This window comes from Perissodus microlepis, chromosome 7 (assembly GCF_051167445.1).
Source record: "Perissodus microlepis isolate ML-2025 ecotype Zambia chromosome 7, ASM5116744v1, whole genome shotgun sequence".
Classification (NCBI taxonomy): domain Eukaryota; kingdom Metazoa; phylum Chordata; class Actinopteri; order Cichliformes; family Cichlidae; genus Perissodus; species Perissodus microlepis.
The window spans coordinates 53,927,182-53,944,881 of NC_140467.1; positions in this window are offsets into that span (position 1 = coordinate 53,927,182).

A 17,700-nucleotide genomic window follows, 5' to 3' on the forward strand; every position below is an offset into this window, starting at 1 on the left:
ACAGCTGCAAAACCTATTTCCCCAGCACGGAGATGCTGAATTCTATAAGGCAAAGCTGTAAATACGTATATCTGAGTCTTCTATCAAAAGTTATAGCTATCTCCATGAAGTTTATGGAAAAACGCTTTATTTCGCCAAGAGAGTGAGTTTCTCGCTATTACGTGCATTTGAATGGAGTTCTCGCCCGACACAAAGTATAGGTTTTCATTTTGTGAATAACTTGAAAATCTTAGCTCAAACAGCTGCAAAACCTATTTCCCCATTACGGAGATGCTGAATTCTATGAGGCAAAGCTGTAAATACGTATATCTGAGTCTTCTATCAAAAGTTATAGCTATGTTTATGAAGTTGTACAAAAAGGCTTTATTTTGCCAAGACAGTGCGTTTCTCGCTATTACATGCATTTGAATGGAGTTCTCGCCCGACACAAAGTATAGGTTTTCATTTTGTGAATAACTTGAAAATCTTAGCTCACACAGCTGCAAAACCTATTTCCCCAGCACGGAGATGCTGAATTCTATAAGGCAAAGCTGTAAATACGTATATCTGAGTCTTCTATCAAAAGTTATAGCTATGTTTATGAAGATGTACAAAAACGCTTTATTTCGCAAGGACAGTGCGTTTCTCACTGATACATGCATTTGAATGGAGTTCTCGCCCGACACAAAGTATAGGTTTTCATTTTGTGAATAACTTGAAAATCTTAGCTCACACAGCTGCAAAACCTATTTCCCCAGCACGGAGATGCTGAATTCTATAAGGCAAAGCTGTAAATACGTATATCTGAGTCTTCTATCAAAAGTTATAGCTATGTTTATGAAGTTGTACAAAAAGGCTTTATTTTGCCAAGACAGTGCGTTTCTCGCTATTACATGCATTTGAATGGAGTTCTCGCCCAAAACAAAGTATAGGTTTTCATTTTGTGAATAACTTGAAAATCTTAGCTCAAACAGCTGCAAAACCTATTTCCCCAGCACGGAGATGCTGAATTCTATAAGGCAAAGCTGTAAATACGTATATCTGAGTCTTCTATCAAAAGTTATAGCTATGTTTATGAAGTTGTACAAAAAGGCTTTATTTTGCCAAGACAGTGCGTTTCTCGCTATTACATGCATTTGAATGGAGTTCTCGCCCGACACAAAGTATAGGTTTTCATTTTGTGAATACCTTGAAAATCTTAGCTCACACAGCTGCAAAACCTATTTCCCCAGCACGGAGATGCTGAATTCTATAAGGCAAAGCTGTAAATACGTATATCTGAGTCTTCTATCAAAAGTTACAGCTATCTCCATGAAGTTTATGGAAAAACGCTTTATTTCGCCAAGAGAGTGCGTTTCTCGCTATTACATGCATTTGAATGGAGTTCTCGCCCGACACAAAGTATAGGTTTTCATTTTGTGAATACCTTGAAAATATTAGCTCAAACAGCTGCAAAACCTATTTCCCCAGCACCGAGATGCTGAATTCTATAAGGCAAAGCTGTAAATACGTATATCTGAGTCTTCTATCAAAAGTTATAGCTATGTTTATGAAGATGTACAAAAACGCTTTATTTCGCAAGGACAGTGCGTTTCTCACTGATACATGCATTTGAATGGAGTTCTCGCCCGACACAAAGTATAGGTTTTCATTTTGTGAATAACTTGAAAATCTTAGCTCACACAGCTGCAAAACCTATTTCCCCAGCACGGAGATGCTGAATTCTATAAGGCAAAGCTGTAAATACGTATATCTGAGTCTTCTATCAAAAGTTATAGCTATGTTTATGAAGTTGTACAAAAAGGCTTTATTTTGCCAAGACAGTGCGTTTCTCGCTATTACATGCATTTGAATGGAGTTCTCGCCCAAAACAAAGTATAGGTTTTCATTTTGTGAATAACTTGAAAATCTTAGCTCAAACAGCTGCAAAACCTATTTCCCCAGCACGGAGATGCTGAATTCTATAAGGCAAAGCTATAAATTTGTGTATCTGAGTCTTCTATCAAACGTTATAGCTATGTTTATGAAGTTGTACAAAAAGGCTTTATTTCGCCAAGACAGTGCGTTTCTCGCTATTACATGCATTTGAATGGAGTTCTCGCCCGACACAAAGTATAGGTTTTCATTTTGTGAATAACTTGAAAATCTTAGCTCAAACAGCTGCAAAACCTATTTCCCCAGCACGGAGATGCTGAATTCTATAAGGCAAAGCTGTAAATACGTATATCTGAGTCCTATCAAAAGTTATAGCTATGTTTATGAAGATGTACAAAAACGCTTTATTTCGCAAGGACAGTGCGTTTCTCACTGATACATGCATTTGAATGGAGTTCTCGCCCGACACAAAGTATAGGTTTTCATTTTGTGAATAACTTGAAAATCTTAGCTCACACAGCTGCAAAACCTATTTCCCCAGCACGGAGATGCTGAATTCTATAAGGCAAAGCTGTAAATACGTATATCTGAGTCTTCTATCAAAAGTTACAGCTATCTCCATGAAGTTGATGGAAAAACGCTTTATTTCACCACGTTAGTGCGTTTCTCGCTATTACATGCATTTGAATGGAGTTCTCGCCCAAAACAAAGTATAGGTTTTCATTTTGTGAATAACTTGAAAACCTTAGCTCAAACAACAGCAAAACCTATTTCCCCAGCACGGAGATGCTGAATTCTATAAGGCAAAGCTGTAAATACGTATATCTGAGTCTTCTATCAAAAGTTATAGCTATGTTTATGAAGTTGTACAAAAAGGCTTTATTTCGCCAAGACAGTGCGTTTCTCACTATTACATGCATTTGAATGGAGTTCTCGCCCGACACAAAGTATAGGTTTTCATTTTGTGAATAACTTGAAAATCTTAGCTCAATCAGCAGCAATACCTATTTCCCCAGCACGGAGATGCTGAATTCTATAAGGCAAAGCTGTAAATACGTATATCTGAGTCTTCTATCAAAAGTTAAAGCTATGTTTATTAAGATGTACAAAAACGCTTTATTTCGCAAGGACATGCATTGATACATGCATTTGAATGGAGTTCTCGCCCGACACAAAGTATAGGTTTTCATTTTGTGAATAACTTGAAAATCTTAGCTCAAACAGCTGCAAAACCTATTTCCCCAGCACGGAGATGCTGAATTCTATAAGGCAAAGCTGTAAATACGTATATCTGAGTCTTCTATCAAAAGTTATAGCTATGTTTATGAAGATGTACAAAAACGCTTTATTTCGCCAAGACAGTGCGTTTCTCGCTATTACATGCATTTGAATGGAGTTCTCGCCCGACACAAAGTATAGGTTTTCATTTTGTGAATAACTTGAAAATCTTAGCTCACACAGCTGCAAAACCTATTTCCCCAGCACGGAGATGCTGAATTCTATAAGGCAAAGCTGTAAATACGTATATCTGAGTCTTCTATCAAAAGTTATAGCTATGTTTATGAAGTTGTACAAAAACGCTTTATTTCGCCAAGACAGTGCGTTTCTCGCTATTACATGCATTTGAATGGAGTTCTCGCCCGACACAAAGTATAGATTTTCATTTTGTGAATAACTTGAAAATCTTAGCTCAAACAGCTGCAAAACCTATTTCCCCAGCACGGAGATGCTGAATTCTATAAGGCAAAGCTGTAAATACGTATATCTGAGTCTTCTATCAAAAGTTACAGCTATCTCCATGAAGTTGATGGAAAAACGCTTTATTTCACCACGTTAGTGCGTTTCTCGCTATTACATGCATTTGAATGGAGTTCTCGCCCAAAACAAAGTATAGGTTTTCATTTTGTGAATAACTTGAAAACCTTAGCTCAAATAACAGCAAAACCTATTTCCCCAGCACGGAGATGCTGAATTGTATAAGGCAAAGCTGTAAATACGTATATCTGAGTCTTCTATCAAAAGTTATAGCTATGTTTATGAAGTTGTACAAAAAGGCTTTATTTCGCCAAGACAGTGCGTTTCTCACTATTACATGCATTTGAATGGAGTTCTCGCCCGACACAAAGTATAGGTTTTCATTTTGTGAATAACTTGAAAATCTTAGCTCACACAGCTGCAAAACCTATTTCCCCAGCACGGAGATGCTGAATTCTATAAGGCAAAGCTGTAAATACGTATATCTGAGTCTTCTATCAAAAGTTATAGCTATGTTTATGAAGATGTACAAAAACGCTTTATTTCGCCAAGACAGTGCGTTTCTCGCTATTACATGCATTTGAATGGAGTTCTCGCCCGACACAAAATATAGGTTTTCATTTTGTGAATAACTTGAAAATCTTAGCTCAATCAGCAGCAATACCTATTTCCCCAGCACGGAGATGCTGAATTCTATAAGGCAAAGCTGTAAATACGTATATCTGAGTCTTCTATCAAAAGTTAAAGCTATGTTTATTAAGATGTACAAAAACGCTTTATTTCGCAAGGACATGCATTGATACATGCATTTGAATGGAGTTCTCGCCCGACACAAAATATAGGTTTTCATTTTGTGAATAACTTGAAAACCTTAGCTCAAACAACAGCAAAACCTATTTCCCCAGCACGGAGATGCTGAATTGTATAAGGCAAAGCTGTAAATACGTATATCTGAGTCTTCTATCAAAAGTTATAGCTATGTTTATGAAGATGTACAAAAACGCTTTATTTCGCAAAGACAGTGCGTTTCTCGCTATTACATGCATTTGAATGGAGTTCTCGCCCGACACAAAGTATAGGTTTTCATTTTGTGAATAACTTGAAAATCTTAGCTCACACAGCTGCAAAACCTATTTCCCCAGCACGGAGATGCTGAATTCTATAGGGCAAAGCTGTAAATACGTATATCTGAGTCTTCTATCAAAAGTTATAGCTATGTTTATGAAGATGTACAAAAACGCTTTATTTCGCCAAGACAGTGCGTTTCTCGCTATTACATGCATTTGAATGGAGTTCTCGCCCGACACAAAATATAGGTTTTCATTTTGTGAATAACTTGAAAATCTTAGCTCAAACAGCTGAAAAACCTATTTCCCCAGCACGTAGATGCTGAATTCTATAAGGCAAAGCTGTAAATACGTATATCTGAGTCTTCTATCAAAAGTTATAGCTATGTTTATGAAGTTGTACAAAAAGGCTTTATTTCGCCAAGACAGTGCGTTTCTCGCTATTACATGCATTTGAATGGAGTTCTCGCCCGACACAAAGTATAGATTTTCATTTTGTGAATAACTTGAAAATCTTAGCTCAAACAGCTGCAAAACCTATTTCCCCAGCACGGAGATGCTGAATTCTATAAGGCAAAGCTATAAATTTGTGTGTCTAAGTCTTCTATCAAAAGTTACAGCTATGTTTATGAAGTTGTACGAAAAGGCTTTAGTTCGCCAAGACAATGCGTTTCTCGCTATTACATGCATTTGAATGGAGTTCTCGCCCGACACAAAGTATAGGTTTTCATTTTGTGAATAACTTGAAAATCTTAGCTCAAACAGCTGCAAAACCTATTTCCCCAGCACGGAGATGCTGAATTCTATAAGGCAAAGCAGTAAATACGTATATCTGAGTCTTCTATCAAAAGTTATAGCTATGTTTATGAAGATGTACAAAAAAGCTTTATTTCGCAAGGACAGTGCGTTTCTCGCTATTACATGCATTTGAATGGAGTTCTCGCCCGACACAAAGTATAGGTTTTCATTTTGTGAATAACTTGAAAATCTTAGCTCACACAGCTGCAAAACCTATTTCCCCAGCACGGAGATGCTGAATTCTATAAGGCAAAGCTGTAAATACGTATATCTGAGTCTTCTATCAAAAGTTATAGCTATGTTTATGAAGTTGTACAAAAAGGCTTTAGTTCGCCAAGACAATGCGTTTCTCGCTATTACATGCATTTGAATGGAGTTCTCGCCCAAAACAAAGTATAGGTTTTCATTTTGTGAATAACTTGAAAATCTTAGCTCAAACAGCTGCAAAACCTATTTCCCCAGCACGGAGATGCTGAATTCTATAAGGCAAAGCTGTAAATACGTATATCTGAGTCTTCTATCAAAAGTTATAGCTATGTTTATGAAGATGTACAAAAACGCTTTATTTCGCCAAGACAGTGCGTTTCTCGCTATTACATGCATTTGAATGGAGTTCTCGCCCGACACAAAATATAGGTTTTCATTTTGTGAATAACTTGAAAATCTTAGCTCAAACAGCTGCAAAACCTATTTCCCCAGCACGTAGATGCTGAATTCTATAAGGCAAAGCTGTAAATACGTATATCTGAGTCTTCTATCAAAAGTTATAGCTATGTTTATGAAGTTGTACAAAAAAGCTTTATTTCGCCAAGACAGTGCGTTTCTCGCTATTACATGCATTTGAATGGAGTTCTCGCCCGACACAAAGTATAGATTTTCATTTTGTGAATAACTTGAAAATCTTAGCTCAAACAGCTGCAAAACCTATTTCCCCAGCACGGAGATGCTGAATTCTATAAGGCAAAGCTGTAAATACGTATATCTGAGTCTTCTATCAAAAGTTATAGCTATGTTTATGAAGTTGTACAAAAACGCTTTATTTCGCAAAGACAGTGCGTTTCTCGCTATTACATGCATTTGAATGGAGTTCTCGCCCGACACAAAGTATAGGTTTTCATTTTGTGAATAACTTGAAAATCTTAGCTCAAACAGCTGCAAAACCTATTTCCCCAGCACGGAGATGCTGAATTCTATAAGGCAAAGCTGTAAATACGTATATCTGAGTCTTCTATCAAAAGTTATAGCTATGTTTATGAAGTTGTACAAAAAGGCTTTATTTCGCCAAGACAGTGCGTTTCTCGCTATTACATGCATTTGAATGGAGTTCTCGCCCAAAACAAAGTATAGGTTTTCATTTTGTGAATAACTTGAAAATCTTAGCTCAAACAGCTGCAAAACCTATTTCCCCAGCACGGAGATGCTGAATTCTATAAGGCAAAGCTATAAATTTGTGTATCTAAGTCTTCTATCAAAAGTTATAGCTATGTTTATGAAGTTGTACAAAAAGGCTTTAGTTCGCCAAGACAATGCGTTTCTCGCTATTACATGCATTTGAATGGAGTTCTCGCCCAAAACAAAGTATAGGTTTTCATTTTGTGAATAACTTGAAAATCTTAGCTCAAACAGCTGCAAAACCTATTTCCCCAGCACGGAGATGCTGAATTCTATAAGGCAAAGCTATAAATTTGTGTATCTAAGTCTTCTATCAAAAGTTATAGCTATGTTTATGAAGTTGTACAAAAAGGCTTTATTTCGCCAAGACAGTGCGTTTCTCGCTATTACATGCATTTGAATGGAGTTCTCGCCCGACACAAAGTATAGGTTTTCATTTTGTGAATAACTTGAAAATCTTAGCTCACACAGCTGCAAACCCTATTTCCCCAGCACGGAGATGCTGAATTCTATAAGGCAAAGCTGTAAATACGTATATCTGAGTCTTCTATCAAAAGTTATAGCTATGTTTATGAAGATGTACAAAAACGCTTTATTTCGCAAGGACAGTGCGTTTCTCGCTATTACATGCATTTGAATGGAGTTCTCGCCCGACACAAAGTATAGGTTTTCCTTTTGTGAATAACTTGAAAATCTTAGCTCACACAGCTGCAAAACCTATTTCCCCAGCACGGAGATGCTGAATTCTATAAGGCAAAGCTGTAAATACGTATATCTGAGTCTTCTATCAAAAGTTATAGCTATGTTTATGAAGTTGTACAAAAAGGCTTTATTTCGCCAAGACAGTGCGTTTCTCGCTATTACATGCATTTGAATGGAGTTCTCGCCCAAAACAAAGTATAGGTTTTCATTTTGTGAATAACTTGAAAATCTTAGCTCAAACAGCTGCAAAACCTATTTCCCCAGCACGGAGATGCTGAATTCTATAAGGCAAAGCTATAAATTTGTGTATCTAAGTCTTCTATCAAAAGTTATAGCTATGTTTATGAAGTTGTACAAAAAGGCTTTAGTTCGCCAAGACAGTGCGTTTCTCGCTATTACATGCATTTGAATGGAGTTCTCGCCCAAAACAAAGTATAGGTTTTCATTTTGTGAATAACTTGAAAATCTTAGCTCAAACAGCTGCAAAACCTATTTCCCCAGCACGGAGATGCTGAATTCTATAAGGCAAAGCTGTAAATACGTATATCTGAGTCTTCTATCAAAAGTTATAGCTATGTTTATGAAGTTGTACAAAAAAGCTTTATTTCGCCAAGACAGTGCGTTTCTCGCTATTACATGCATTTGAATGGAGTTCTCGCCCGACACAAAGTATAGATTTTCATTTTGTGAATAACTTGAAAATCTTAGCTCAAACAGCTGCAAAACCTATTTCCCCAGCACGGAGATGCTGAATTCTATAAGGCAAAGCTGTAAATACGTATATCTGAGTCTTCTATCAAAAGTTATAGCTATGTTTATGAAGTTGTACAAAAAAGCTTTATTTCGCCAAGACAGTGCGTTTCTCGCTATTACATGCATTTGAATGGAGTTCTCGCCCGACACAAAGTATAGGTTTTCATTTTGTGAATAACTTGAAAATCTTAGCTCAAACAGCTGCAAAACCTATTTCCCCAGCACGGAGATGCTGAATTCTATAAGGCAAAGCTGTAAATACGTATATCTGAGTCTTCTATCAAAAGTTATAGCTATGTTTATGAAGTTGTACAAAAAGGCTTTATTTCGCCAAGACAGTGCGTTTCTCGCTATTACATGCATTTGAATGGAGTTCTCGCCCAAAACAAAGTATAGGTTTTCATTTTGTGAATAACTTGAAAATCTTAGCTCACACAGCTGCAAAACCTATTTCCCCAGCACGGAGATGCTGAATTCTATAAGGCAAAGCTGTAAATACGTATATCTGAGTCTTCTATCAAAAGTTATAGCTATGTTTATGAAGTTGTACAAAAAGGCTTTATTTCGCCAAGACAGTGCGTTTCTCGCTATTACATGCATTTGAATGGAGTTCTCGCCCAAAACAAAGTATAGGTTTTCATTTTGTGAATAACTTGAAAATCTTAGCTCAAACAGCTGCAAAACCTATTTCCCCAGCACGGAGATGCTGAATTCTATAAGGCAAAGCTGTAAATACGTATATCTGAGTCTTCTATCAAAAGTTATAGCTATGTTTATGAAGATGTACAAAAACGCTTTATTTCGCAAGGACAGTGCGTTTCTCGCTATTACATGCATTTGAATGGAGTTCTCGCCCGAAACAAAGTATAGGTTTTCCTTTTGTGAATAACTTGAAAATCTTAGCTCAAACAGCTGCAAAACCTATTTCCCCAGCACGGAGATGCTGAATTCTATAAGGCAAAGCTGTAAATACGTATATCTGAGTCTTCTATCAAAAGTTATAGCTATGTTTATGAAGTTGTACAAAAAAGCTTTATTTCGCCAAGACAGTGCGTTTCTCGCTATTACATGCATTTGAATGGAGTTCTCGCCCGACACAAAGTATAGGTTTTCATTTTGTGAATAACTTGAAAATCTTAGCTCAAACAGCTGCAAAACCTATTTCCCCAGCACGGAGATGCTGAATTCTATAAGGCAAAGCTGTAAATACGTATATCTGAGTCTTCTATCAAAAGTTATAGCTATGTTTATGAAGTTGTACAAAAAGGCTATATTTCGCCAAGACAGTGCGTTTCTCGCTATTACATGCATTTGAATGGAGTTCTCGCCCAAAACAAAGTATAGGTTTTCATTTTGTGAATAACTTGAAAATCTTAGCTCAAACAGCTGCAAAACCTATTTCCCCAGCACGGAGATGCTGAATTCTATAAGGCAAAGCTGTAAATACGTATATCTGAGTCTTCTATCAAAAGTTATAGCTATGTTTATGAAGATGTACAAAAACGCTTTATTTCGCCAAGACAGTGCGTTTCTCGCTATTACATGCATTTGAATGGAGTTCTCGCCCGACACAAAGTATAGGTTTTCATTTTGTGAATAACTTGAAAATCTTAGCTCACACAGCTGCAAAACCTATTTCCCCAGCACGGAGATGCTGAATTCTATAAGGCAAAGCTGTAAATACGTATATGTGAGTCTTCTATCAAAAGTTATAGCTATGTTTATGAAGATGTACAAAAACGCTTTATTTCGCCAAGACAGTGCGTTTCTCGCTATTACATGCATTTGAATGGAGTTCTCGCCCGACACAAAATATAGATTTTCATTTTGTGAATAACTTGAAAATCTTAGCTCAAACAGCTGCAAAACCTATTTCCCCAGCACGTAGATGCTGAATTCTATAAGGCAAAGCTGTAAATACGTATATCTGAGTCTTCTATCAAAAGTTATAGCTATGTTTATGAAGTTGTACAAAAAAGCTTTATTTCGCCAAGACAGTGCGTTTCTCGCTATTACATGCATTTGAATGGAGTTCTCGCCCGACACAAAGTATAGGTTTTCCTTTTGTGAATAACTTGAAAATCTTAGCTCAAACAGCTGCAAAACCTATTTCCCCAGCACGGAGATGCTGAATTCTATAAGGCAAAGCTGTAAATACGTATATCTGAGTCTTCTATCAAAAGGTATAGCTATGTTTATGAAGATGTACAAAAACGCTTTATTTCGCCAAGATAGTGCGTTTCTCGCTATTACATGCATTTGAATGGAGTTCTCGCCCGACACAAAGTATAGGTTTTCATTTTGTGAATAACTTGAAAATCTTAGCTCACACAGCTGCAAAACCTATTTCCCCAGCACGGAGATGCTGAATTCTATAAGGCAAAGCTGTAAATACGTATATCTGAGTCTTCTATCAAAAGTTATAGCTATGTTTATGAAGTTGTACAAAAAAGCTTTATTTCGCCAAGACAGTGCGTTTCTCGCTATTACATGCATTTGAATGGAGTTCTCGCCCGACACAAAGTATAGATTTTCATTTTGTGAATAACTTGAAAATCTTAGCTCAAACAGCTGCAAAACCTATTTCCCCAGCACGGAGATGCTCAATTCTATAAGGCAAAGCTGTAAATACGTATATCTGAGTCTTCTATCAAAAGTTATAGCTATGTTTATGAAGTTGTACAAAAAGGCTTTATTTCGCCAAGACAGTGCGTTTCTCGCTATTACATGCATTTGAATGGAGTTCTCGCCCAAAACAAAGTATAGGTTTTCATTTTGTGAATAACTTGAAAATCTTAGCTCAAACAGCTGCAAAACCTATTTCCCCAGCACGGAGATGCTGAATTCTATAAGGCAAAGCTGTAAATACGTATATCTGAGTCTTCTATCAAAAGTTATAGCTATGTTTATGAAGTTGTACAAAAACGCTTTATTTCGCCAAGACAGTGCGTTTCTCGCTATTACATGCATTTGAATGGAGTTCTCGCCCGACACAAAGTATAGGTTTTCATTTTGTGAATAACTTGAAAATCTTAGCTCAAACAGCTGCAAAACCTATTTCCCCAGCACGGAGATGCTGAATTCTATAAGGCAAAGCTGTAAATACGTATATCTGAGTCTTCTATCAAAAGTTATAGCTATGTTTATGAAGATGTACAAAAACGCTTTATTTCGCCAAGACAGTGCGTTTCTCGCTATTACATGCATTTGAATGGAGTTCTCGCCCGACACAAAGTATAGGTTTTCATTTTGTGAATAACTTGAAAATCTTAGCTCACACAGCTGCAAAACCTATTTCCCCAGCACGGAGATGCTGAATTCTATAAGGCAAAGCTGTAAATACGTATATCTGAGTCTTCTATCAAAAGTTATAGCTATGTGTATGAAGTTGTACAAAAAGGCTTTATTTCGCCAAGACAGTGCGTTTCTCGCTATTACATGCATTTGAATGGAGTTCTCGCCCAAAACAAAGTATAGGTTTTCATTTTGTGAATAACTTGAAAATCTTAGCTCAAACAGCTGCAAAACCTATTTCCCCAGCACGGAGATGCTGAATTCTATAAGGCAAAGCTGTAAATACGTATATCTGAGTCTTCTATCAAAAGTTATAGCTATGTTTATGAAGATGTACAAAAACGCTTTATTTCGCAAAGACAGTGCGTTTCTCGCTATTACATGCATTTGAATGGAGTTCTCGCCCAAAACAAAGTATAGGTTTTCATTTTGTGAATAACTTGAAAATCTTAGCTCAAACAGCTGCAAAACCTATTTCCCCAGCACGGAGATGCTGAATTCTATAAGGCAAAGCTGTAAATACGTATATCTGAGTCTTCTATCAAAAGTTATAGCTATGTTTATGAAGTTGTACAAAAAAGCTTTATTTCGCCAAGACAGTGCGTTTCTCGCTATTACATGCATTTGAATGGAGTTCTCGCCCGACACAAAGTATAGGTTTTCCTTTTGTGAATAACTTGAAAATCTTAGCTCAAACAGCTGCAAAACCTATTTCCCCAGCACGGAGATGCTGAATTCTATAAGGCAAAGCTGTAAATACGTATATCTGAGTCTTCTATCAAAAGTTATAGCTATGTTTATGAAGTTGTACAAAAAGGCTTTATTTCGCCAAGACAGTGCGTTTCTCGCTATTACATGCATTTGAATGGAGTTCTCGCCCAAAACAAAGTATAGGTTTTCATTTTGTGAATAACTTGAAAATCTTAGCTCAAACAGCTGCAAAACCTATTTCCCCAGCACGGAGATGCTGAATTCTATAAGGCAAAGCTGTAAATACGTATATCTGAGTCTTCTATCAAAAGTTATAGCTATGTTTATGAAGATGTACAAAAACGCTTTATTTCGCCAAGACAGTGCGTTTCTCGCTATTACATGCATTTGAATGGAGTTCTCGCCCGACACAAAGTATAGGTTTTCATTTTGTGAATAACTTGAAAATCTTAGCTCACACAGCTGCAAAACCTATTTCCCCAGCACGGAGATGCTGAATTCTATAAGGCAAAGCTGTAAATACGTATATGTGAGTCTTCTATCAAAAGTTATAGCTATGTTTATGAAGATGTACAAAAACGCTTTATTTCGCCAAGACAGTGCGTTTCTCGCTATTACATGCATTTGAATGGAGTTCTCGCCCGACACAAAATATAGATTTTCATTTTGTGAATAACTTGAAAATCTTAGCTCAAACAGCTGCAAAACCTATTTCCCCAGCACGTAGATGCTGAATTCTATAAGGCAAAGCTGTAAATACGTATATCTGAGTCTTCTATCAAAAGTTATAGCTATGTTTATGAAGTTGTACAAAAAAGCTTTATTTCGCCAAGACAGTGCGTTTCTCGCTATTACATGCATTTGAATGGAGTTCTCGCCCGACACAAAGTATAGATTTTCATTTTGTGAATAACTTGAAAATCTTAGCTCAAACAGCTGCAAAACCTATTTCCCCAGCACGGAGATGCTCAATTCTCTAAGGCAAAGCCGTATTTATTTGTGTCTGAGTCTTCTATCAAAAGTTATAGCTATGTTTATGAAGTTGTACAAAAAGGCTTTATTTCGGTAAGACAGTGCGTTTCTCGCTATTACATGCATTTGAATGGAGTTCTCGCCCGACACAAAGTATAGGTTTTCATTTTGTGAATAACTTGAAAATCTTAGCTCAAACAGCTGCAAAACCTATTTCCCCAGCACGGAGATGCTGAATTCTATAAGGCAAAGCTGTAAATACGTATATCTGAGTCTTCTATCAAAAGTTATAGCTATGTTTATGAAGTTGTACAAAAAAGCTTTATTTCGCCAAGACAGTGCGTTTCTCGCTATTACATGCATTTGAATGGAGTTCTCGCCCGACACAAAGTATAGATTTTCATTTTGTGAATAACTTGAAAATCTTAGCTCAAACAGCTGCAAAACCTATTTCCCCAGCACGGAGATGCTCAATTCTATAAGGCAAAGCTGTAAATACGTATATCTGAGTCTTCTATCAAAAGTTATAGCTATGTTTATGAAGTTGTACAAAAAAGCTTTATTTCGCCAAGACAGTGCGTTTCTCGCTATTACATGCATTTGAATGGAGTTCTCGCCCGACACAAAGTATAGGTTTTCCTTTTGTGAATAACTTGAAAATCTTAGCTCAAACAGCTGCAAAACCTATTTCCCCAGCACGGAGATGCTGAATTCTATAAGGCAAAGCTGTAAATACGTATATCTGAGTCTTCTATCAAAAGGTATAGCTATGTTTATGAAGATGTACAAAAACGCTTTATTTCGCCAAGATAGTGCGTTTCTCGCTATTACATGCATTTGAATGGAGTTCTCGCCCGACACAAAGTATAGGTTTTCATTTTGTGAATAACTTGAAAATCTTAGCTCACACAGCTGCAAAACCTATTTCCCCAGCACGGAGATGCTGAATTCTATAAGGCAAAGCTGTAAATACGTATATCTGAGTCTTCTATCAAAAGTTATAGCTATGTTTATGAAGTTGTACAAAAAAGCTTTATTTCGCCAAGACAGTGCGTTTCTCGCTATTACATGCATTTGAATGGAGTTCTCGCCCGACACAAAGTATAGATTTTCATTTTGTGAATAACTTGAAAATCTTAGCTCAAACAGCTGCAAAACCTATTTCCCCAGCACGGAGATGCTCAATTCTCTAAGGCAAAGCCGTATTTTTTTGTGTCTGAGTCTTCTATCAAAAGTTATAGCTATGTTTATGAAGTTGTACAAAAAGGCTTTATTTCGGTAAGACAGTGCGTTTCTCGCTATTACATGCATTTGAATGGAGTTCTCGCCCGACACAAAGTATAGGTTTTCATTTTGTGAATAACTTGAAAATCTTAGCTCAAACAGCTGCAAAACCTATTTCCCCAGCACGGAGATGCTGAATTCTATAAGGCAAAGCTGTAAATACGTATATCTGAGTCTTCTATCAAAAGTTATAGCTATGTTTATGAAGTTGTACAAAAAGGCTTTATTTCGGTAAGACAGTGCGTTTCTCGCTATTACATGCATTTGAATGGAGTTCTCGCCCGACACAAAGTATAGGTTTTCATTTTGTGAATAACTTGAAAATCTTAGCTCAAACAGCTGCAAAACCTATTTCCCCAGCACGGAGATGCTGAATTCTATAAGGCAAAGCTGTAAATACGTATATCTGAGTCTTCTATCAAAAGTTATAGCTATGTTTATGAAGTTGTACAAAAAGGCTTTATTTCGCCAAGACAGTGCGTTTCTCGCTATTACATGCATTTGAATGGAGTTCTCGCCCAAAACAAAGTATAGGTTTTCATTTTGTGAATAACTTGAAAATCTTAGCTCAAACAGCTGCAAAACCTATTTCCCCAGCACGGAGATGCTGAATTCTATAAGGCAAAGCTGTAAATACGTATATCTGAGTCTTCTATCAAAAGTTATAGCTATGTGTATGAAGTTGTACAAAAAGGCTTTATTTCGCCAAGACAGTGCGTTTCTCGCTATTACATGCATTTGAATGGAGTTCTCGCCCAAAACAAAGTATAGGTTTTCATTTTGTGAATAACTTGAAAATCTTAGCTCAAACAGCTGCAAAACCTATTTCCCCAGCACGGAGATGCTGAATTCTATAAGGCAAAGCTGTAAATACGTATATCTGAGTCTTCTATCAAAAGTTATAGCTATGTTTATGAAGATGTACAAAAACGCTTTATTTCGCAAAGACAGTGCGTTTCTCGCTATTACATGCATTTGAATGGAGTTCTCGCCCAAAACAAAGTATAGGTTTTCATTTTGTGAATAACTTGAAAATCTTAGCTCAAACAGCTGCAAAACCTATTTCCCCAGCACGGAGATGCTCAATTCTCTAAGGCAAAGCCGTATTTATTTGTGTCTGAGTCTTCTATCAAAAGTTATAGCTATGTTTATGAAGTTGTACAAAAAGGCTTTATTTCGGTAAGACAGTGCGTTTCTCGCTATTACATGCATTTGAATGGAGTTCTCGCCCGACACAAAGTATAGGTTTTCATTTTGTGAATAACTTGAAAATCTTAGCTCAAACAGCTGCAAAACCTATTTCCCCAGCACGGAGATGCTGAATTCTATAAGGCAAAGCTGTAAATACGTATATCTGAGTCTTCTATCAAAAGTTATAGCTATGTTTATGAAGTTGTACAAAAAAGCTTTATTTCGCCAAGACAGTGCGTTTCTCGCTATTACATGCATTTGAATGGAGTTCTCGCCCGACACAAAGTATAGATTTTCATTTTGTGAATAACTTGAAAATCTTAGCTCAAACAGCTGCAAAAGCTATTTCCCCAGCACGGAGATGCTCAATTCTATAAGGCAAAGCCGTATTTATTTGTGTCTGAGTCTTCTATCAAAAGTTATAGCTATGTTTATGAAGTTGTACAAAAAGGCTTTATTTCGGTAAGACAGTGCGTTTCTCGCTATTACATGCATTTGAATGGAGTTCTCGCCCGACACAAAGTATAGGTTTTCATTTTGTGAATAACTTGAAAATCTTAGCTCAAACAGCTGCAAAACCTATTTCCCCAGCACGGAGATGCTGAATTCTATAAGGCAAAGCTGTAAATACGTATATCTGAGTCTTCTATCAAAAGTTATAGCTATGTTTATGAAGTTGTACAAAAAGGCTTTATTTCGCCAAGACAGTGCGTTTCTCGCTATTACATGCATTTGAATGGAGTTCTCGCCCGACACAAAGTATAGGTTTTCATTTTGTGAATAACTTGAAAATCTTAGCTCAAACAGCTGCAAAACCTATTTCCCCAGCACGGAGATGCTGAATTCTATAAGGCAAAGCTGTAAATACGTATATCTGAGTCTTCTATCAAAAGTTATAGCTATGTGTATGAAGTTGTACAAAAAGGCTTTATTTCGCCAAGACAGTGCGTTTCTCGCTATTACATGCATTTGAATGGAGTTCTCGCCCAAAACAAAGTATAGGTTTTCATTTTGTGAATAACTTGAAAATCTTAGCTCAAACAGCTGCAAAACCTATTTCCCCAGCACGGAGATGCTGAATTCTATAAGGCAAAGCTGTAAATACGTATATCTGAGTCTTCTATCAAAAGTTATAGCTATGTTTATGAAGATGTACAAAAACGCTTTATTTCGCCAAGACAGTGCGTTTCTCGCTATTACATGCATTTGAATGGAGTTCTCGCCCGACACAAAGTATAGGTTTTCATTTTGTGAATAACTTGAAAATCTTAGCTCACACAGCTGCAAAACCTATTTCCCCAGCACGGAGATGCTGAATTCTATAAGGCAAAGCTGTAAATACGTATATCTGAGTCTTCTATCAAAAGTTATAGCTATGTGTATGAAGTTGTACAAAAAGGCTTTATTTCGCCAAGACAGTGCGTTTCTCGCTATTACATGCATTTGAATGGAGTTCTCGCCCAAAACAAAGTATAGGTTTTCATTTTGTGAATAACTTGAAAATCTTAGCTCAAACAGCTGCAAAACCTATTTCCCCAGCACGGAGATGCTGAATTCTATAAGGCAAAGCTGTAAATACGTATATCTGAGTCTTCTATCAAAAGTTATAGCTATGTTTATGAAGATGTACAAAAACGCTTTATTTCGCAAAGACAGTGCGTTTCTCGCTATTACATGCATTTGAATGGAGTTCTCGCCCAAAACAAAGTATAGGTTTTCATTTTGTGAATAACTTGAAAATCTTAGCTCAAACAGCTGCAAAACCTATTTCCCCAGCACGGAGATGCTGAATTCTATAAGGCAAAGCTGTAAATACGTATATCTGAGTCTTCTATCAAAAGTTATAGCTATGTTTATGAAGTTGTACAAAAAAGCTTTATTTCGCCAAGACAGTGCGTTTCTCGCTATTACATGCATTTGAATGGAG